A 25107-nucleotide genomic window follows, 5' to 3' on the forward strand; every position below is an offset into this window, starting at 1 on the left:
ATAAAATATCTCTGTTAAAACTTCCTTATTCGATTTTTAAAACTAATTCATTACTTCATTGCTTAACACGAGATAAAACTATACTCTCTCTCTGAGTCTATTAAAAGCTGAGGCTGTGAAGGGGCACTCAGCACACAGGACAACACAGCCCTGGAGAATTATACTGGCCGTAGGTCCAGACGCCAGAACCTCGTTCGCCTGCAACATGTGTGTACTACGTGGAAGTGAAGTTGACTTTTATGCGCCTAACCAGAAGGTTGTCCCCTTACACCCCCCGCTAATCATATGTAATTTGTCTTTCAAATACCTTACTACTTATTCATTTCCAATCGTGCAAAAAGAATGTATGTTCCACGTTTATGCTAAAATAGTCGAATTTCGGGCGATGCAGTTACCCAATACAAATTGAACGAAAAAGTAGAACCTCACAATGTTGATACTGTTTGTTAATAACCGGAATAATCAGAGGCAAAGGTGCATTTCTATGTCGATAATGATAGCAGCATACTCCACAATTTCGTGCTTATTAGTAAAAACTTTTGTTTTCTTCTCATAGATAATTACTAAATGATCTTGTTCGGGACCAGTTTCTTCTCTTCACCGAACTTGACCAGGCAAGGTATCTTGGTTAGCAAGCTACTTGGCTGTTTCCAGTTCGTGTTGGTACTCATATACAATATTACCTCACGAAGACTTGGGTTGCCAAGCTAAAATAGATTGGACGATCAATCCTTTACACAAAACAGGTTGAGAAAATGGAAGTGTGTAATTTCTTGTGGTGATTATGCTTATATTACATGCGATTAATAACAGACTACCAGCAACGTGAGGTTCCACAGAAGTATACGGTCATTATTAACAGTATATTGGGTGCATCTGACCAAGGTGAATTGCATCACAAATCTCGATCATATGACATCAGGTACCAATGAAGAATTTGCTACGTAACACAGTATTAGCTAATATTAGAAGTGATCGACTTATTATAACAGACTCGTGCACACATATATTTGTATTTGTATATTTTGATATTTATAAGATGTTCCAAGTTAATTATTACAAAATAAAACTATTATTATTTAAAATTTAGCTGTTTACTTACATACGGTATTCTTTCTGGCGTTTTGCATCAGCTCTTCTGGAAGAAATTGGTACATTTTTTCTTTCGAATTGGCTATAAATTGGCCTATTTATTGAAGTAACTTCTAAATAATAAACTAAGTAATTAGCGTGGCATATTTTAAGTAGAAATATTCATCTGTACTCTAAATGCTTGTAGGTATGTACTACAACAGGCATTACTATTTTTATATTGATTCTAGAAAATAGAAAAATATATAGACATTTTTTTTCGAATTCCAAACAATAGGTTATGTATAACTGCATCTATTTCAAGATGCTAGAAACACTGATGCTGTTTGCCTTACGCGAAAGACACTAGTTTCTACTTCAGCTCCCCTGGCTCAAGTTAGAAAAGCACTGTCGGATTTATAACAGCAAGTACCGAATTGCAATTTCTAATTTAAGTGGGAAACTTCTTATATCAGCAAAACTATCCACTATTTAAGGTTAAGTTGTTATTTGATCTTCCCATCTCTCGCTATGTTTCTTTTGCGAGAGAGATTAGATCGATTATATAAAATAATAAGTTAAATCTCTCTACATCCTGCAATTATAGCTGTGTTGTTGAGGCATAGAGTTAATTCTCCACACAAGGTCAATTCTAGTAATATCTAGTGTAATTCAGAGAATACACTATCGAATTCTTCTCTGTTTTTATACAAAAATCATTTAATAGAATTGGAACTTTTAATATTTCTATTGTTCAATGCGTTAGTATTATAATTTTTATTTTATTTTACCATTAAGGGCAAAGGTAAATCGCAACAATGACGTAATGATGAAATAGAAGATGGGACAAACACAACAAACAATAACCCGGTAATGAAACCTAGTAATACCTTTGCTTCCGTAGCTCCAGTACGTCTCAGAGGTCGGCTGTACCCTGTGATCATTAGTCGTTTTCTATTAAGGTGATGTAAAATCAATTGAGAATCAATAAACATTTTCTGAAAAGATTAGAAGAATTCAAAAGAACTGAGGTCATTTTTCGACACGCTATGCTATTTGCAATGAAGTGCGTGATCAATCTATTCGCACTAACCTCTAATTCAGAAACGTGTTCTACACATAGCCTACAGGTATAATGTTGGTTTATGCAACTGCTTCTGAAAGAGAAGAAAGACAGCAACATTTCTTAACACCCTAAACTAGCAGAAAGTAACAATTTTCGTGTCTCTCGTGAGTTTCTCATATATTTTTATTTTGGTGTCTTTCCCACGAAGAATATAGGCAAATATAAAGAAACATTTCTAATATACACGTATATATACACGCATACATACTTATCCTAACATTTCACCAATGCTTGGATACCAGCAGGGTAGAAATATTTCTCAATACGTCGGAGCCACGATCGGACTATTTACTTCATCTCTTCGTCACTCTTCTTGCAAGCCACCAAGGAAGAAAATTACTTTGAGAGAGGTTCGGACTGTAAAGGGTGTGTGGCAGTAACTCCAAGGCGAATTCCTGTAGTGTGCAAATTATATTTTTTGTTCTTTCACATTTATATTATTTTATGACTAATATTACTAGTATAATGAGTATATTCGTAATTGTAGATATATGTGAAATTCTCTATTTCTTTTTAGTTTAATCATTCTTGCTATATGTATTCATGTATTATCATATTATACATACTTATATTTTCTTATGTAGCTCATGACATGGGTTAGGTGGTAGAGCAGCCTACGGCTGAACCTCGCCCACCAATTATTATTATTATTATTATGTAGTGGGCAGTATGCAGGCATGCAGAGAGCTAGCTGTCTTAATACCCAACGTGCGCTAATTTCTCGGAACTGTAGGTGAATGATTGTGTTCAAAGTTCTCACAGAAATATGCGTGTGTTTCACAAGTTGGAGACGTGTTATCTATCAGTGTTCAAGAATCAGCCTTCCACCACTAAATGCTCATGGGAACAACTGCAGTGGGCTCCAAGCCACCTCGGCAGGGATCGTCTTCCAACCGTTTTCACCATTCAAATGTTCTACCACAGATAAACGTATTATATTTTATGTATATCTGTGGTTTTACTGCGGCTAAGAGTCCTATTCCTTGCTACGAAACGCCTTCATTCACAACAATTTTAATAACGCGCCGTTCCACTTTTGCATTCACAGGTAAACAAGAGTAAGCAACAAAATGTTGTTTAACAAGTGACTCGCGTTGCCGCGATGTTAACGCTTCATGCGGTGTATATACGTATATATAGGAGTACGTGTATGGCCGGTGTATGCATGTGGTTTTGTATGTATGGGAGGGTAGCTTACTTCATCGCTCCTCGTAAAACTGCCCTCCCTGAATTCCATTCCTTACTTCCATTGCTAATGATCTATGGATATTTCACATTAAGTCTAATAAAAATACCATCTATTTTATAGAACACATGGATAATTGTAATTCTTAAAGAATGCATTAGCATTAAATTAAATCACCTTAAATCTTATTGCAATCGATTAGCTGCGAACGAAACAAAATACTATATCGGCAAGATTATAAACTCCAACCCCAATGGAACTTTGTTTCTATGAAGCATTTTTATCTGTTAAATGCACCTTCTTCTCATTTTATATTATCTGTTTCTGAGCATTCTCATACATATAATAATACAAGTTATTGTTCATTGCTCTCAATGGAAACTGAAAATATCTTCTCTTGTCTTTAATCTTTCAAAGATGTTGAAATATTCCATTATTTTGATACCTATGATGGCATCTAATTCATGTCCAAATTTTGTGAAGGCTCTAATTGTCCATTCATCTGATATCGTGCATTCAAAGAGTTAGCTCTAATCAGTCATACACTTTTGTCAATAGACACTGACCAATCGCAAATTCCATTTGTTTGGTAGGTCGGTTATGCTGTGCATGTCATAGGGAACGGGCATAGTATAGGCAAGAAGAACTTGCACCTTTTACTTAATTCCTGGTAGACTTATTATTAATTAAGTTTCATTTGCTACATTGATAACTTGATCTTCTAGAAAAGCCGCACCTCGCCCGCCAGGAAAAGCGATGCTGAGATAACTGAGAGCGGCAAGATAAAGTTCTAAGGACTAATTTGGCAGTCAAGGTGGAGGCGGGTATCATGAAGTAACAAGTACTAGCCAAGAGGAGTCTCCTACTGCAACACTTTTGGTCTGACATGAAACATGGAGTTTCATGTCTCATCCAATAAAGGAGAGAGAGAGAGGGTGGGTGGATTATTTCGGATTATTTTTAACGTGTAATTAACCAGGCAGGTATAGAATAGAATTTAAATTTAAACTGGAAGTTAGTACATTTATTTGGAAACGAGATTTCGGAGACCCTGATGGTAATCCTCATGGAACAAAGGCTCGGTTATGTATTCTCACTAACAACTGAGGATTTACATCACAAGTACCGCTGGAAGGCACGTTTAAAGAATGCTCGTATTAAATTAGACGTTACTGATTCACCTAACTCGTTTATTCCAAGTCCTCATTTTAAATTCTTCTGGACTTTCTCGCATGCATTTTCGTTAATTTTCATTCCTCTCTTCCTTTTCGCCTTCCACATTGCCTTTTTTGTACTCTTGGGCGTACAAAGAGAAACAAAAGAGAAGCATTTCGAATACCTCATGAAGCAACGCCTTATGCACCATCTGACAGCGTGCCGTGGAAAGAAAAGACAGGTGTACGTATATATGCATACAATCAAGTTGTTAAGAAGAAGGGGAAAACCTTTGGTTAAGCCTGCTTTAGGGTAAAATTAGTCTAATTTGTTTGTTCACTCTTAGCAGTTGCATTCCAAGTATTGCTGCTATTTAAAGACTGTTCCCCTACAAGTTTTCATTTTTTTCCCTTTCAATGTTTAGGAAAGCTTTGTGAAGATTCATACTCTGATACGAGACTTTTCTCAGTTGGAACTTGCCCATTGGCTTATTTTCTTTCTAAAGCTTTTTAAAACAATGCCATTAATTTGAGAGAATATTTTTTTTCTTGTCTTCAGTTGATTGTGAAGTTATTCGTTATTTAGCTTCAAGAGGGATACTTTTACAAGGTAGTCAGCGATTAACATATTGGATCAACGGAAATGGGAAAAGGTCTTGAATAGAACGAGGCGAGAAGCTCTTACTTAAATCGTATTGTAATATAACAATTTGGAGATTTCAAATTGACCTGCACAAATACCTTCTGAATTTCAGTAAAGAATTTGTGTAATTTAGGAGAACGGTAAACGACTTCATAACAGCCTTGCGAGGAGACTTGAAAATAATGGTAGAATTGTCAACACAACACTGGGCTAGTACTAAAAATTTGGAACTCATACTGGGGGCATTCGCACCAAGTTCCGGTTGCTAGGTCCGTACATACGTGTTGGGAGTAACAATTATTATGATGAAACACTATTAACATTGAAACCCCTGGCTTTTGATATAATAGAACGATACTATGGGAAAACAGGCTGGAAATTTTGAAATTTGCTCACCTTTACCATTCTTAAAAAAAAGGTCCATGTAGAAATAAAGCGTACCAGGTACCTGCCTCGAATCTCGATCGAACCTCTCAATTCAGGGCTTGTCCCAGACAAGGACGTTGATAAAAAACAAAAGAATGTGGGCTGTGTGAAGTAATCGTTCGCCTACTGCTTATTCTGGGCTCAACTCGTTCATTGTATATAACTACATTAACCTACAAAAATGGTGTAGCCCCATCATACGCACTACATTCTAATGTGAAAAATTCCTACGTAACAATCAGACTTACCCAATAGGATCTCTCATATCGTGCATTTGTTACACTGATTTAATTCTTATTGTGAACTGTGAATAGAATAGAAACATTTGTAAATAAACCGAAAGCCCTAATTATATATAAGGATTCATTCACAATACTTTTAGGGCGAGCTGCAAGGTATTCAACAGGCTGCAAGTAAGAAAGCTTTTCTTTACGTAATTTTTCATGTTTCTTACTCAATGAAGGAACCAAGTAAATTGCTCCTCTCTCCTTATATGCTTTGCTGACGACATGCATCCGGTAGAGCCAACAAAAGAAAACGCCCTTCGGTAAATAAAAGAGACAAACGAGCCAAATTACACACACAGATATGAAGAATCACTCCATCACTCTGTTGTTATTTATATAATTATCAGTCATTATTTGTTTTTGTCCATGTTCGGAATCTATCATCATCTGCAATTAAGATGAGCTTTTCTCCTTTCTTTAGGTTTTGTGATCCGAAACAAACAGATACAAAGATTTGGGATGAGATATGATTTCCAAGAATGATAGACGAAAAGTTCTTCTTCTCTTGGAGTGTCCGATTCTGGAAAAATTACCTTCAGACCCCACGCAATGACCACCACACCCTGTTTAGAAGCCAACACCTAGTTTGTTGAACACCTCAGATTCCGCCAAGAGTTCTCATGTTGTGACTATGTTATATAATCTACTGTAAGAATATGTTCCTATCGTCCAGAATGTATAAAAGACGTTTGTATAAGAGTCAAGCATGCAGAATACAAATTAGAGCCCACATCCTAACTTATAACGTCAAGGAAAACTAGATGGTTACCAGTGAAAATAATTGTACATGATGGCTATGTTACAAAAACTCTTCTAGACTTACTAATGGGGCTAATACTTGTTTTAGATTGCATCTATAACAACTGGAGTTGCTCACTTGCCTTGGGCAGTTTCCTGATATATGCAAATCGGGAAGCGTGTTACCCGAAACGACTTTAATTGAGTAGTAAACTGTTTCCTACAGTTGCTTTAAATTGGATTTCATTCTTGATTGAAAGGGTAACTAATGAAATTACCAGCAGTAGGAATGTAAAATCTGTTGAAGTATATTGAGGTGGAATAAACTGTAATAACCAGCACCATGAGGACAATGAAGAACTTCTTTGATAAGCATCAGACTTTGGAAAGATGTGTTGGGAGTCAACACAAAGCAGTCATATATGCTTTAGCCATTTTGCTGAACAAATTTTGCAATCACCAATATCAACATCGTTATTGTTATTATTGCTATTATTATTACAAAATAATAATTAATAATCTTAACTTATTTGACGTAATTTTTTGTATCGTTATGTTAACTGCGATGGGAGAAGAGAGGACAGGTTGAGAGCAAAGGGAGCAAGAATATATTATAGAAAATACTCCATTGAAAGTACCATCCAAGCAATTAGTAATACCAAGGAAAAACTAAGTTACGATGTCCTGTACCGAGACCTGTCACCTAAAATACATTTTCAGCTCATGCATTGATATTTGGTATTGCACCTTGCATTGAACCACTACATCAAATTAAACTCTAGCCTCATAGTTGATTAGCAAAAATGAAAGAGCTAAAGGTATCGGATTCTATGGAATTTGTGTAGTTTGATTTACAAATTGATGTGGTAAGTTTTTGTACAATGTTGTAGTTCAGCAGCAAAGATGTGAACCCACAGTTACACTTTCCATCATGGCTACACGTTACTTGTAATGTAATTTTCGTTAGGTCTTTGTAAGGGTGCTGATTGAGCACGATCTCTTTGTTTTGAAAGAAAACAAACAAAAAATAAAACTGACAGTCGGCCCCTGTAGCGAAGGGGTCAGGGGTACGCTCTAGAAAGTTAGAAGCTTCAGATTCGAATCATAGGCAAGGCACGCGTGCATCACTGTGTTTGTCCCATAATCAATTCATCTTTCATTCTCATCGTCGCAATTAACCCAAGAGGTAGAAAAACGACGCACAGAAAGGGAATAGAAAGAGAGGAAGAAAGATAAAGTACTAGACCGTTTTACTCTGACTTTACAATGCCTAGTCTGGGAGGTCCTTTGTGCCTTCAGATAGTTCGGTATTTGCTCTCTCCATCCCAGCTTCTTCTCTTTGAAGAAGAAAAAGAAACAAAAGCGCGTAGGCCATTTATCATTAAGGGAAATAAAAGCATTTCTTCTCCTTTGTAATTTCGCCTGCAACATCGAAGACAGGGACTTAATGGAGCAGTAAATAAGCAGAGATCTCAACCGGAGACCCACCTTCGCATCGTTATTTTTGTATCTCTGCAACCTGCAAGGTGATCAACACTGCCGGGAAAACGCGAATGGCGTACGTACACCACAACTCTCGAACCTCTTTCGGGCTTTGATAGCTGCATCCTTGAATCAGAAAGACTCCTCGGAAATAACTCCAACCACTTAAGAGTTCGTCACGTTAGCGTTTCGTGGTTGATGCCTACGCCCGATCCGCTCGAGCGATTCCGACAAGTGCGTGACGCTACAGACAGAGAGGATGACGTCTTCAGAAAAACGATGGAGGGGAAAAAAAGAAAAGATTGTGACGCTTCACCTCAAGTGTTTGCAATTGAATACATCTTCTCGGATCCGTTAACGTTTTTGTACAAAGTCTCACTTACACACAGATATTGTTAATAATTAATATGGGTCGGATCTGCTGTTAGGGCACCAGATGTTTTCTCTTGCAACCAAGCATGTATTGGACCGAAGTTCTTATTTGAGGCATATACCGCTTTAAGAAAGCGACCCCGTACAGTTTTGGATCCACAATCTCTTGTTTTAGTTTCTCGGATATTTTAAATATTTTATTTATTTAAAATTTTATCTATCTCTAGTAACTGTGTCTGATTTATCAATATATCCATCATTCACCTTCATATATTAATTAACTCATTAATCGAAAAATTCATATTTTTAATATTCTACATCATATCACATAAAAAACAATTTCTTCCAAGAAAAAAGAAACAATCAATCTGATTCTTCACCGCGCGTAAACTGCTATTTTACTCACTTTATCGCCACCGGAGGAGCCCACCATAAAATAGTCTAAGCACACCCTTCTCAACCCTGATAACGTACATTCACCGGCAATAAAAATGGGACCTAGATCCTAAAATACTAGCTTCCCTGCAAAGCGTTATGTGTGTTGCCTAACTGTGCGGCGAAAAGTGGATTTTAATAGTAAATTTTCAATGCCTACTTCTACCACCGCCGTAGAGTTACGCAACACACATAACACCTTGCAGGGGAGCGAATATTTCAGGATCTATGTGTCCCATTTTTATTGCCGGTGACTGTACATGATACGTTTTCAGATATTCTGACAACTTTTTAATACTTGGTTAAATGATTATTGTCTGTCTCTGTGTGTGTGCATGTGAACAATGATCGCAATTAAATTACAGCATGCTCAGCAGCCATGTCCACGAAAGGAGAGCTTGCTTGATAATATTTCGCCCACGCTTGTGTCCATCTGATCAAAAATCTGACAACATTTTTGCCTTTCATGTACAGGGTGATTATAAAGTCTCTATACATTTTAGTGATATCGTGACAAAATGCATTTCTTTTGCATGTTATGTGAAGCAATGCTAACCGTAGAAGAGAGAACAGCCGTTAGACTGTTTCGTCTGGGGATTTCTCAAGTCTAATGTGTAAGTGGTGTAGATCCACAGCGTTGCTCAGTTGAATCAACGCATTACAGCCACATTTGCTGAGATTACACCAGCTATGTTGGAGAAAGTGTTTTGGGCTGTGGTGGATCACTGGTATCTGTGCCTAGAGTTGAGGGGTAGCCAGCCACATTGAGTTATACTGATTTTATGTCCTACTGTGATGTATGTTTCAGTACATATAGTATTTTGTGCAATAAATCCTGTATATGCAGAAATGCATAGTGACTTTATAATCACCCTGCATTACCATGTTATTCGGTGGGTACAAACTTTCTTGAGGTCCACTGAGATTCATTTAGGCACTCATTCTTTCTGAGGCAACTCTCGGCATATGTCCATATTGTATTTAATCAACGACTCGAAGGCTTGATTCTCCGCGGGGCACATTTCGGTTCTTCTGATACCACTTGAAACTAGTACTCATCCAGTCCCGAGTTATCTAACGTCGCCTTTATAATTAGCTTTGTCAATGCTACATTAATTACTTACTTATTACATTCTCCACACACAGTACTTTTTTTTAGTTTTTAAAGTTACCTATGTAGATGGTAAAATATAGCATCGAAAACTAAAAAATAATTCTTTACCCCCTCTTACAAAATTTCCGGCCATATCACTTTTATCTTTACAGTTTTAGTATTTCCTGAGATACGTGTATATATAATTGACAGGCACGATTACATTCATATTTGTTGGTCAGTGAGAGTTTATTTCTGTAATTCGCCATTAAACTTGGGAAAAACGTCTCAGAAAATCTACTTCACGCACAGGCATTTGCGGGTAACAAACTAATACTTGAATACAAGCAGTGGAGACACGCAGAATCTGTTACGAGACAATACGGAAGTCTAGAAGATGCGAAAGAAAATATACATGGAAATATGTATATCGGCGATGTAAAGCATGCACCCGAGAGGAAAATGAGGTAACGCAATTCTTGTATAATTGTCACGATTTAGAAACTCAGAGGCAGCTGTATAAAGCGCTCTAAAGAGACGAGTTATGAAGTTCAACTGTCACTTTGAAACGTATCTCTAGCGACCAGTGTGGACGGCTATGGGTAAACGCTCCCATCATCTGATAGCGCTCTAGTTGATCGTATCTAGCGCACTGGGGCGGATCGGAATGAAGAAAGTCAGTGTCATTAAACAATGTTCATTATTCGTTGTGGTAAGAGAAAACTAGGTAGCAACTCGAGCACACAGTCTCTTGCTCTAATGCAGATATCCCCTTCTCAGTTTACTGAAATGCAATGACAAAAGTTGACTCTGGTCGAGATCGTTGAGTGTTCAAATCAGATTTCGACTCTGAACTTCTTTGCTTATAGTTCCTACCAAGACATGAAAGTTCCATTACGGTTGTTCTTTTCATAATTCGTCCTCATATTAGCCTTTTGCTAAGGTAGAAGAACAACGTTAAAAAGCAACCAGATAACAACAACAAGAACTTTACAAGCAAGTCAATTTGTGTCATAGATAAACATACATAATAAAATCCAGATTTTTCAAACAGTATTGACCCTACAGATTAATTCTGACATTAGCAGGATTTTTTTTAAAAACGTTTGTCTAATTATCAAGAAGCTTCGTGTTCAATTCTTAGTGGGCTGATTCTGATTAACCTCTGTTCATGTAATTAGTGTTTAATTCCATTTTGCTTAGCAAGCCTTCAAATTATGCTTTCACTATGAATTTGATGTAATAATAAAGAAAAATCGAAATAAAAATAACCTGGGTTATAATGAAAAAGAATATGTAGAAAGGCAGTCAATCTACAGGAAACTTATATATGAATAGATAGCAATTTTCCTCTGTCATTTCATTCTCATCGTTGCGATTAACCCACACAGGGGTAGAAATCAATGTGGAAAATCAATGAAATACCCATGCCATGCCCGGTGCTCGAACCAATAGCCTTGGGTGGCGAGATCGTGAGTCGACCACTCAAAGTGGATTAACATTTTTAGAGGGTTAGAAATTAATCTCCATTACATTATCCTGTATATCAACTGCCATATTAATCTTGCTTTAATTGATTGATTGATTTGGTTTGTTTTACTTCGCTTTTCTGCTACTTTTGGCTAATCGCAACGATGAGGATGGATGATAATATGATGAAACTGATGAAGAGACACTCACAAAAAACACCCATTCCCAGGTTGGGATTCAAACCCGGCATCTTAGCGCGAATATTCTAACCACTCGGCCACGGAGACGGCATGTTGATCTTGCATTTTGCACATCTCACTGAGGATATTCTAAATCTTAGGGCTAGACATAATTCATTCTGTAGTAGGTAGCTATGTGAAAATCTCATCTATAAAATGTCTCAGAAGAATGAAACATCATCATGAGTAGAGAAAGACTGAACGACTCACATAATTATACGGTTGCCAGATCATCGTTAGTATGTAATTTTTAAAGAAGAAGTTTAAAAGAAATACTGCTTGAAACACAAAAATTGACAATTTAGTAAGGTTCCACATTTTGTTCCTCGTTGTATTTAGATACATACACTGGCTCATGTGCGACACACGCTGGACATTGCTACTGTCCGGCCTTCCAAAGGTAAGGAGCTAACAGATTACCGGAAACTTTCTGGATTATTCAAACAATAACATGAGAACGGGAGGGGGTATTAGGAGCAGGGTCTTATTTGGAATATGTTCCTAAATCAATATCTGCATTTTAGGGACTAGATATAATAGATGCAGCAGAGTGTGCAATGAATTAAGTTAAGTATCAGACATCCATGCAGGGAAAGAGAATTGTAGCGTATCCATGCTTCCAATTCCTTCTGATAAAACAATATTTCTTGTTGGCTGAAACTTTAGCAGCCCGAATCATTAGAAGGAAAATCTAATCTAACCTGACAAAGCTCATGTCGTCTGGCACATGTGATTCTGATTCTTCTCTTCCACCACACAATGCAATGCGAAACCAAGACAGAACAACAAAGAAAAATGAAGTAAAGTAATGAAAGGGTGAAAAACAAGTCAAAGGAAGAAAGAGGGTAAAGTAAACCATCTGCATGAAAAATTGGCATGATAACAGCGGGGAGATGTGGTGGTTAAAAATACCAATGTAACATGAGACGAACCAAGCCTCATAATTGGAAGCTTGCACCATGAGGAGGAAAGATATCACAAGATCTGAAAGGAGACAGAGATCATCTTTACCTGTCTGACTGAAATATCGCACCAGCCAACTACCTTATTTTTTCTACCTTCCAGTTTTATTCTTGCTTACAGCGTATTCAGCTTATTTTCGGGTAGCTTGGCAGCTGAAATGTATCGGAACACGAATTCTTAAGGAATATGTGATGGAAAGTGCATTGAGATTCTCCTTGGAAATTAATCCCCACTATCATCCTTTGGTATTAACGGTTCTTCTGCCCATTCAGCTCCCTTACACGATATGTTTTGGATTTTCTATTTTCCTATCAACTGGTGTTTCCTATATTGCTCATGATTTACAATAGAAACGTTTTCCCACAACTGCTACTCGAAAATGATTTAATTTCTGATTCATGTTGACAGTAAATTTCCCCACGTTTCTGACAGTAGAGCATTCTGCCAAATTGGGCGAGATGTTTCTCGGATACCATGTACAGTGCCTCCCACCCTCCCCAAATAATCTGGAATATTGACTAATTTTTCGTTGAATGGCACTTTTCTTTGATTTTTTTACATACATTTTATGCACATACAAGCTAATCAAGACTGAACATACAACTGAAAGTGGGATTCGAACCACTGTGCAAATGGGGCTTCACGAGGTACCGAATCCGGGACCCATTAATTACAAGGCGACTGATGGCGTTACCACTACGTTATCAGGGAGGGCCTGAATGCTACTTTGAAACCAATATGACGCAAGAAACGCCAGACTTTAATCGAGGAGATTTGGATTTAACTCTCTCTCTCTCTCTCTCTCTCTCTCTCTCTCTCTCTCTCTCTCTCTCTCTCTCTCTCTGTTCCTATTGCATTTCACTTTTTACCTCTCCAGATTAATCACAACGATGGAGATTTACTGATAAAACAGATGGTAGGACAAACATACATCTTCGCGTTAAACATGATTAGAACCTCAATCTGGGGTTATAACGCGCTATGATAAAAAACTCCGCTACAAGACCCTCCATGACCTAAAACAACTATTTTTTCTTACAACGGGAAGTCCATCGCGAGTAATGTTGTGAACTTGAATGTTTATAATACAAATAAACCGTGTGTTTTTTCCCCTTCCAGAAACATAAATAAATCCATCCATGTGGCACGAGCTTGAAGGTCCTAAGCTGGCAACACAAATTACGCTACATAGCGAACTAACAACGTCGGGATGATAACAGATTAACTATTGGAACTCTTCCAGCTAAAGGTTCCTGTAACAACTTCTTTCCTTCCAGGCTTCCTTCTTTCCCAACAACTGTCTTAAACGCATCCTCGCCTCGAGTGCCATAAGAGAACGTTGGAATTTGCGTCTCTACTACGTGCTATATACAAAAACGATAGCAATAACTAAAATAAATCAATAAACCAAAAAGTATGTTTTAACCGATTTGCTGCTCTTGCTCATGAGGAGGTTAAAATTTGTTTTTGAGCTTTTTTTTAAAAAAAAAAAATATTTATTTAAGTTCACTTCATGCAAAGGAAGGCTAATCGTAACTGATCACAGCTTAAAATGGGGTCTGAACAACATGCGACTCCACCGGGACCCCTTGATTACAAGGCAACGACGTTATCACTATGCCACATGCCTCTTGTGTGTAGTATACCACACTTTGCGTAGTATGTCGCATAGGTAGGGATCTTATTTGTTCGCAATCGCGATAAGGGGCCTCCCCCATGGCGCAGTGGTAGCGTCATTGCCTTGTAATCAAGGGGTCCCGGGTTCGATACCCGGTGGAGGCACAAGTGGTTCGGATCCCACTTTAAACTGTAGGTCCAGTCCCGATTAGCCTTACTGTGCATACAGTGGACTTAAAACACCAAATCAAACCAAACCAATCGCGATAACACAGAAAAACGTTAATTGTTGCCCGAAATTGATTATAAGTGGACAAGAAGACACGCTAAACACAATTTGCATGCAAACTAGTTGCAAAATAATGAAAATTCAGCATTTCACGCGAATTTTAACGTTTCTAACCATTTAATATATATTTATTCGCCTATTCTGTGAAGAACACCGCACTAAAATCGTAAATGTTCTGTTTCATCAGTTTGGTGTTTTCAATAACATTGATTGATTGATTTGGTGTATTAAGCCCACTTTATGCACAGTAAGGCTAATCGGGACTGGACCTATAGTTTAAAGTGGAATCCGAACCACTATGTGCCTCCATCGGGTATCGAACCCCGGACACTTTGATTACAAGGCGAAGACGCTACCACTGCGCCATCGGGGAGGACCTAGCATTTTGGCAAAAATAGCATTTCGTGAATGTAGTAGTCACAATTGATACACATTGGGTCAGAAACACTGTAAATTGTTATTTCAGTTCTATTTTCTCTAACAGTTTTCCCATACACTTCGAAAGTTGAGTCCAATCCGAAAGAAAATGCTACTCCTGCAAATATGACTTTGACAAAGTTAATTTTAACATAACTTGTCCTAGTGTAACAGTTAGTCAAACGCATAGCTAATCGCATTACTGACCTGCAAAGCTATACGTTTCGACCATGTGAATCCTGGTGGCACCCATATAATGGGGATCAACAGTGAGGTGATTAATCACAGCAACAAATGATTCTTTTCAGCACTTAATGTTCCTAGTAACTGTAAAAACACACAAAGAAAATCTCCGAGACAAAAGAAACAATTACGAATCACGTCAAGATCAGGTCAGTACACCCTCTGACAATTGCTTAAGGTACTATTCCAGTCACGATGTTACAAGATCTCGAAATTCCTTGCAGCATTCCATTGAAGGTCGACGAAGGATAGTAATTTTTTCGTTCTTTTCAGTGTATGATAATAAAAACTTCCAATATGCGTCTGGCATATGAATAACCTAGCGAATGAGACTTGCAATTGAAAACGGCGGAATTGTTTTTCTTTCCCTTCTCTTTCCCTATCATTTTTGTAAAATGCTATGACGCTTGCGGCCTTTCTATGTACATGCATAATTTAACTTACATTTATCTGACGGAAATGTTTACTAATAGACAGCAGAACTTTATCATTAGGAAAAGAACTTTGATCCTTAAGTACGTACTAGACGACAGCCAATACAGCATATCTGGATGCCAATAATGGAAATGTAGTCGCCAATACCGAAGGACAAGACCAAGGACGCGTATTTGAAAATAATAGTTATTATTTCTTTTACGCAGAATTTGTATCCAAAGGTATGTCTTCAAAGAAAAGGCATATTTCGTCTTTTATGTTTGTTATTCGGCCTTGCTTTTCTACCAGTTTTGGTTCGAGCCCTGCCCTATACGTGGGTGTTATTTGCGAATGTCCCTTCATCAATTTCATCACATCATTACTCATCCTCATCTTCGTGATTGGTCAAAAGTGGCAGGAAAGCGAAGCAAAATTTGAAAAAAAAAAATCAATCAACCAATCAACAAGACTGTGAAGGGGCTATGCCCACCTGTCATCCTCTCATCGTCTTCGTATTTGAAAATAATAATTGCTTCTTTTCCTGATTTGATGAAAATGTAACTAATTGAAAGTTTACTTATTTCATTTGATTCTTGTTATTTTAGCGTCGCTTTTCTATCACTTTTGGCTAATCACAATGATGAGGATGAGTGATGATATGATGAAATGAATCAAGGGACAATCACAAAGACCAAGGGGTTCTGGGTACGATATCAAGTATATCAAGTTTTCCAGAATTGAAACTATAGTTTCTTCCATTTTTCAAGACTTAGTTGGTCTCGAGCAACCACCATGTAAAGATTTGTTGGCTTACAAGACCGTGGGAACGAACTCCGTGGCAGAGTGGTTAGCACAGTGTACTCCGACGCCAGGTGTCTCAGGTTCGAATCCCGTTCTGAGCATGGGTGTTCTTTGTGAGTGTAACTGTGTATAAAGTGGACTTAAAACACAAACTCAATCAATCAATCTTTGTGAGTGTCTCTTCATCAATTTAATCATATCATCACTCATCCTCATATTCGCGATTAGCCAAAAGTGACAGAATAGCGAAGCAAAATAAACCAAACCAATCAACCAACCAACAAGACCTTGGAAAGGGTATACCCCTCCCCCCTCCCAGCACACTATTCATTGAGCGGGAGATAAATCCAATAATGTAATAGATCGATAAAATTACATAACAAAAAAATCTAATCGCGACTTTAGAATCATGCTTAAAATACTCGATGCATAAGTTGTAGGCAGAAATAATCGAACAAAATTAAAGGTTATATAAGGGGAGGTAACTGATTAATTCCCCATGTACATATTTATGAAAGGTTTTTCCAATCTTACTTTAGGACGTTGCATTCCCCAAGATATTTCTTGTAATTTTTCAATAAGCTGGAACTAGCATAAGTTTGCAATCATATTGTCAATTAAATTCTGTATGTAAGTGGAGTTTTAATAACAACATTTCGCCTAACTCTAATCTATTGATGGGAAAGTAACGCATTCCGAGAATGAAACCAAGTAATTATTTAAATTTGGAGTAACGAATGTGCGAGGATAAACATACATACTAGAGCCCGATTAATGCCATTATTCTAATTAAGTTTCTTCAAATGAAACATATTAAACATATTATGACATAATATGTCCAAAACTTTACATGGGCCTTTCGGATGATGTGCTGGTAAGACTTTCGCCTTGTAATCGAGTGGTTTAGGGTTCAAATTCCGGTGGAGACATGTTACTTTACTTCGGATACTTCTTTAAACTGCCAGGGGGTCTGGGTTCGAATCCGGACCTGGGCATGGGTGTTGTTTGTGAGTGTCTCTATATCAATTTTACCATATAATCGGTCATCGTCATCTTCACGATCAGCTAAAAAGTTGCAGCAATGCGAAGTAAAATATACCAAATCAATTAATCAATCCTACTTTAAACTGTAGGTCTAGCCTATCTGAGAAAAAGTGGACTTGAGACACACTTTGACAAAACTATGGGTGTTGACGTATTTGGATTGAATCTTCTGAAATCAATTTGAGCCGAACATTTTTTACCCTTGCCGTCTATGAAATGATAAATCTCCCCTTCTTTTTTTGTCTGCCAAAGGAAAATATATTTTAGAATAAGTCCCAACAGAAGCTTACGCCGCATATAACAGAGGATTTTGTACTTAAGTGTATCTCTAGCAGAATCGCCTTGCACAAGATGACCTTACATTCTCGAAACCTGGTGTGGTTAACTGAGCGCAGAAGGAGTAGCCAGCCAGCTGTTCTAAAGCCTGACAGATGTCCTTGGACAAACATTACAAGAGCCTCTGTCTGAGAGCATTCACACGTCGCACAGAAGGAACTTTTATGTCCCGAATTGTAACACAAATGTCAATCTAGGGCGAATTATGTTACTTTTGCCATGATCATCATATTAAGGAAGATAAATGTGAAAGACATATTAGTCACACTAAGATCAAATTTAAAGAAAGAAATATAGAAATCATTTTTGCCTCGTTCAGTAGATAGCACGATATGGAAACTCCTGGATTGTAACGATTCTGTTTAAAGTCAATGGATTTGTTAAACTTAGAAGTGTCCTTGACGGTACAATCACCGGCAATAAAAGTGGGACACTAAGATCCTGAAATACTCGTTTCCCTGCATGGCATTATGACTCTATGTGAATTTCAATATCAAATCTTCAATACAAAATTCTGTCATCGCCATAACGCCATGCAGAGAAGCGAGTATTTCAGGATCTAAGTGTCCCATTTTTATTGCTGGGGACTGTACATACATCAGATCTAAATCCAGATTTTCATACTTATTTCTCTCATTTTCAAACAAATGAACAGCCAACACTGTTCTCTTACTTCACTTAATTTATTATCATTCTTAGACATTGTTTTCACGATTTTCAAATAGTAGTCACGAAATAATTTGAATTTGCTTTCAAAATTCTTGGTGCGTCAGCACTTAGGTTATTTTGCACCCGTCACATTATATGGGGTCCAGCCCCTTATCGTTACAAATAACAACTCTAACGTTGCATAACTAAAATTTAAAAATATTCTGACTTCCGTTAAAAGCCGAGGCTGTAAACGGGCACTCAGCACACATAAGGACAAAAAAAACAACAACAAAAAAACAGGACAACACACAGAATTATACTAACCATAGGGCCAGTCGCCAGAGCCTCGTTTGTCTGCAAAATGCAGTCCAGGGTGTACTACGTGGAAGGTCACCCCCTTACACCCCTAGTCACGAAATAAGTAGTAAAACAAAACATATCGACCCATGTATAACTAACAACCGAGAGTGTTTAAGAACTTTCCTGCAACGATTATCTTTGAGGGTGGAGGGTGGGTTATATCGAACCATGCTGTCCTAATCTTACACGTCCTTCGTTCAGAAATCTCATGTATATATGCATCCGAATATTTATGTATGTGTGCATATGCAGTCACCTACACTTCTGGGTTCTAACGATTCTATTGAAAGTCAATAGCATCGTTACAATCCATACGTGTCCGTGACTCTATGCTGTATATTCGTGATGATTTCGTCCAAACAAGTATTTTCGTTTTCCCACACATTTATGATCTTATCCTTTAATTGAAACTTCTGTTCTTAAAACTTTTAAGACAAGCACTGTAAATCGGCTATCAACATTTCTCTTCTTCCCATGTTCAAATAAGAGCGGTTTGTCTTTCAGATCCGGTGCCCCTACCCAACATTCATTTTTCAGCGACAGTTGGGGTGAGAGGGAGAGATGGGGAAAGGAGAGAGAAAGATAATGAGGGAGGGAGAGGTAATATAAGACACTGAGAAATAGTAAAGGAAGAAAGAAAGACAATGTAATTATTTCTTGTGCATCTACCATATTTCTTTACCTAATTTCTAATTGGAGTTATTAATGAGCCAAGAGCAAGAAATGAAATCAACTTGTTCGTGACTTTAATTAATACCAACATACAGATATGATCATTGGTATTAGAACCATTGGATTAAGGGAGATAGGGGCATAGCCACTATCACGATATACTAAACATAATTGCAATAAAGTTACCCAATTACGATCCACTCCGAGGAACAGATTACTAAAATGAAATTATAAGACTAGTAATTCTGTTCAGCTGTCCAACAACAGTGTGTGATTTGAAAGGTTAGAAGAACAAGTGCTAGAGAAATTTAGCTTTAAAAATTAATGACTGATGTGTGAAAGAAATCAAACAAATGTAGAATGCAAAGCTATGTAAGGTGAATTGTTGAACCAGCAACGATACAAGCACTTGCAGTAATAGGCCATGAAGGATATGAAGTGACAGGGCAATGCGAGTAATAATAGCTGTCAAGGCCATTGCAAAGCATGACTTGCACAAGCGTCTTTCTTAAAATGTGCAGGTTGCATCGTAATAACTACCGTAATAACTCAAATCCTTCTGAATCCCTCTCTCTTTCCCTCCCTCCCCCCCTCTCTCTCTCTTTTGTTCTTAAAGGGACGTGCCTTTTCACCCAGTTCATTTACTACTCATCCAGAGTCTCATTTTTGTACACATTCGTGTATATAAGGTTTGGAAAAGTTTGTTTTAAGTCAATATGCTCAAGCAGGCTAATTGAAACTGGACCTACTGTTTATAGTGGGATCCGAACCAAAGTGCAAATTGCCTCTTCCGGGTATCCAACCAGAGACTCCTAGATTACAAGGCGACAGCTTTATTAAAACGCCATCAGGAAGACTATATGTATATTTAAGGGTTTTGGTTTACTACGACCATTACATTAAAGCTCTCCCTAGTAGATTCCTTGTTCAAGTTTCTGAGTTCAAATCCAGTAGTAAAGGCTTGAAAAACCCAGAATTCTGAGTTTCAATCCATTAGGCAACAATGAAGTTGTAGTTTTTCGTTTTCCTATCATTTACAGTTCCTTAACAATCAATCAATTAAACTTCAAATACATGAAGCAAGGTAAGTCAACAAACAATTTAACGTTCACATTTTTGTATGAAACAGTCACTCATTCACCCACCCGTAACATACCACGAACACCTCCAAATTTGCTCACAAAAGGGCCATATACAACATCTTAGAGCTAAATTTACTCCTATACCCAGAAAAAAATGACCTTACACTCCCTCCCAAATGGGCCTGAGTTTGTTTGAGTCCACTTTATGCCCAGATAAGCTGATCTGGACTGAACCTGCAATTTAAAGTGGGATCCCAACCACTATGTGCCTCCACCGGGTATAGAAACCCTGTCGATTCAAAGGCGACAACGTTACCACTATGTCCCCCTCCCCCAAACTCGTGGTATGAGCAATAATTGTTGACGAAGTAGAATATAAGTACACCGGGAATGGAGATTTTTTTAGGTGAATAGAATCAGGGAGGAGATTACTAATTTTGGGCTCCTGAATAGCCGAATGGTCAGCGTTTACTTCTTGATGTGAATGGTCCCAGTTTCTATCCCCAACATTTAGATGTTGCATCTAGCATCGCGAGGACGTTTGTTGACTTGCTTCAAAAGAATAAGTATTGGAATTTAGCATACAAAACCAGGTAACAGCGACGACGGGATTCGATGTGCTTACCACTAGTCACCCAATCAAAAGCTCTTCGTAGGCCTTGAACCTCAAAGTACCGTTATGTCAAGCAGATGATATTTTTTTTTTGGGCCTTCCTGTAGTTCCAATGTCGACCTTCGTGATTTCAGGGTTATCGTGTGTGACGCCGAACGCAGCACACAATCTTTCTTTCGAAATCTTTCGGCATTATGTAGTTGTTCCATCATCACGATTTGTTAAATTGTAGAAATATGTTTACACCTTTTTTAAAGAAATAATAATTTAAAGTTTTTTACATTTTTAGGTTAATTGCAACAATTAATGAATGGCAAATCACGAAAATGGCGAAGAAACAAACGCAAACACATGCCTTCGCAAGGATTGGAACCTTCGACCCCTGGCTTCGTAGCGCACTGCAATAACCTATCCGTCACGGAGGTTGGCAAATACACATCATGTAATGGACAAAAAGAGAGAGAACGAAGTGGACAAAATTAAAGGATGTATTTCGAATAAAAAGAAGGAAAAAAGAAGGTCCCTAGATGCCTGCTTAAAATCCCTTGAGAGAGGGAGGGTAAACTCAATGCTACTTCCATTCTTCATTTCCGCTAATTAGATTAGGATGCAAAGTTTAATTTTCCAGCTTTCATCATGTTATTCAGGGCGCATAGAATTCCATTCCAAAGGTTCTATGTTCAAGTCCGGGTATTGGTTCTCTATTGTGGTTGTTCTTTACTCTGTGTCATCTAATTACTCACCTTGATTAAAGTAAAGAGGTAAAACCAATATTAAATCAACACAATACAGAACAAAAATCTCTACATGTTTTTGAACACAAACATCTACAGTTCATCTAAATGCAAACGCAGTGGGAATTACGCTATAGTCTTGCAGTGCCGATATTCAGTAGAGGGATTCCTGCTCATGGTCCCTGGAGTCTGCACAGACTTGAAGAGGAATACTGTGTGCGTTGCTATAAACTGTAGGCCCAGTCCTTATTAATCTCTCTGTGTAGGTAAAATGGACTTTCGTTGCACGAAAAAGACGGGTCATGAAAGCTTATAAATTATGCTATATGGCCACAAATTCCCAATATGTTATCACAGCACGAAATCTACGGGCTAGCGTAAGTGGCGGAGTGGTTCGCGCGATATGCTACAACGTTGGGGGTCCTAGGTAATAATCCGGGGTAAGGTGGGATTCGTTGACGACGCCCCATGTGCTTTTTCATCAATCCTCATTGTCATCGTCGCGATTAGACTAAGAGATATAATACAGTATAAAATAACAAAAATCCTAAATAATAATGCATTACTCACCGCGTTTCAGCCGGGCACACCACTCGCGTTCAACACACTCACAGAAGCACAGCCCGCATTCAGAGACCAGCGGCAAACTCCAGACGTCCACGATCGCACACAATGTCCTTCTGCACGAGCTTCAACCAGCCGGCAACTTGCCGCGATGTGCTCATTGGTTCCAGTCTTCTTTTCCGCCTCGCCATTGGCTTCGGCAGCACTCGAGACGAGACTTCAGACCAATCGTGGCGGATATTGAAGTTCATTATTAAACAAGTTGAAGTATCTCTCTCGTCTTCTCTCTCTCTCTCTCGCTCTCGCTCGAACCAGTGTTGCCACATGAAGGGAAATTTCCCTTTTTGAAGGGAAATTTGGAGCTAATTTTAAGTGAAAAGGGAAAAGGGAAATTCGATGAAAAATAGCGAATATTCAGGGAAATTTTAAGACAGACTAAACATTAATTATATTAAACATTATAACAGATTCCAGTTTCGAAAATGAGAACTTATTATTTTTTTATTTTGTAGTATACTTTGTTCTGAGAGGAAGGGTGGAATTTGGGTTGACCCACATCTGGCTACCGTTTGGGGCCGGAGGTCTTTGGCCATTCACCCTTATGGGAGTGGGAGCCCGAGGGTTGTTTATTTAAGCTTTCCCCGGTTCTCTGAATTTTGCCTCAAACATTACACGTGCAAACCATAAAGTTATCTTTGTCGCAAACCTATCTTTACTTCCGTCTTCATTGGACACTGGGTGGGTTATTCGTCGTGTGCGAGTGTTTGGTGGAAGGCTGTGCCCGTCTTCGACGACGCGAGAACAAGGGAAGCAAAGGAAACGATCTGCAACTCCAGAATATATTAGAAAACGTCGTGGAGAATTATCGGAAGATGAAAAAACACCGCGGAAACAAGTTTAAAAATTCCGTGCAGAGTGGCAAGAAGTGACCAACAATGGATTAAATTTTAATAAAAACCTTGCTGTGTTTTAGAAGTTTCCACCTAATATGTGAAATTTACCAGAATAGAATATTTGCTCAGGTATGTACTATGTATCTTTTTAATAAAACGCGTATATCCATGCGCCGAACTTAACATTTTTATGGGGAGGCAAATATGTGATTTTCCACACAAACTCTTCATATGTGCGCCTTACTAGAACAGCATTTTGTGTAGAATATTTTTAATTTTCCTCTGATGGTGTGATGAAGACAAGGGGCATTGGCCTCCCTAAATCCAATCTCTGTTTGTGTGTTTTGCTTTTTACTGATGAAAATCTTCAGTTGCCAACTATAACAAAGTTTTAGCTTTCATCTCAAAACAAAAAATTTAGCTTGGTTTAGAAAAAAATCTAAATCTTCCAAAAAAACATTTATAAGTTATTGATTTTATTGTTTATTGATTTGGTTTATTTTACTTGGTTTATTTCGCTTTTCTGCCACTTTTGGCTAATTGCAAAGACGGGGATGAGTAATGTTATGATGAAATTTATGAATGGACACTCACAAACAGCCATACCCAGGCCGGGATTCGAACCCGGTAGCCCTGGCGTCGTAGCATTTAAAAGTTAAATTGATTAACATTTTATACATACATACGAACATACGTCAACGATAATATTTAATTATTATTATTATTAATAATAATAATAATTCTTTAGATGAAGGGAAAAATTGGGCGAAAAAGGGAAATTTTACCCCTTGAAAAGGGAAATTGTGCTTACAGATTGTGGCAACACTGGCTCGAACAGCTTTTTGAAGCACGAAAGATGCTTTCGCAGCATCTTTCGAGACGGTTGTCTTGTTTGCTCGTCTGCCGCCGTGTTGTAATTCGTTAGGCTCTACGGAAAGTATTCGTGAGGCGTACGTCACCCATTATCTCAATACTGGCTTCAATTAGAACCAACTTGATTTCCAACGGGACAGAGCTTTGTTTACAAAATCATTACAATAATTTTAAGTCTCTGTACGTTTATATATGTAGTACGTCTTATGATTTAATTACGTACACATATTTGTACCCCCAATGGCGAAGTGGTAACGTCGACATCTTTTAATCAAAGAGTCCAGGGTTTAATACCCGGATGATGCACATTCCACAGTAGTTCGGATCCCTCTTTACACTGTAGGTCCAGATTAGCTTATCTGTGCATAAAGTGAGCTTAAAACAACAATTCAATTCAATTCAATTTGATTCAATTCATATTTGTCCCATTGAGCTGCCGTGTAGCCTAATGGTCGAGCTTTTGTTTAGTCTAAGGATTAACGCTCTTGCCTTTGGTGCGAGCGGCCCGCATTCAATCCATGATGGGAGCTCAGAAATAAAGTCAACCTCCGTGCCGGAGTGATAGGCGCAGAGCGCTACAACGCCGAAGGCCCCGAATTCGAACCCCGGGTAAGACATCACGTGTTTGTGATTCTGAGAAAGTATAGAGAAAAGTAAGAAATTTTAAGATATCAAGTGACCTATGATAGAAAGATACCGAGATAGACGTCACCTCGCTCTCGCTTTTGGTGCGAGAGGTCCCGAGTTCTACAGAGTGTTTCAAAAGTCGCGCAACCAGAACTTTGAAAATTTATATCATGAAGACTGTAATAGATATTT

At 38.1% G+C, this 25107-nt stretch overlaps 1 protein-coding gene across 1 annotated transcript in view; it reads right to left on the reverse strand.

The window, feature by feature from the left end:
- Positions 1 to 22630, reverse strand: part of LOC145984141 (protein trapped in endoderm-1-like) — a 137911-nt gene extending 115281 nt beyond the window's left edge. The window contains exon 1 of the mRNA XM_083117590.1: positions 22529 to 22630. The gene's annotated coding sequence lies outside the window, so the exon portion shown is untranslated. The remainder of the gene's footprint in view (positions 1 to 22528) is intronic.
- Positions 22631 to 25107: the final 2477 nt, after the last annotated feature.

The sequence above is a fragment of the Lepisma saccharinum genome, chromosome 2, assembly GCF_977018435.1.
Source record: "Lepisma saccharinum chromosome 2, izLepSacc3.1, whole genome shotgun sequence".
Classification (NCBI taxonomy): Eukaryota; Metazoa; Arthropoda; class Insecta; order Zygentoma; family Lepismatidae; genus Lepisma; species Lepisma saccharinum.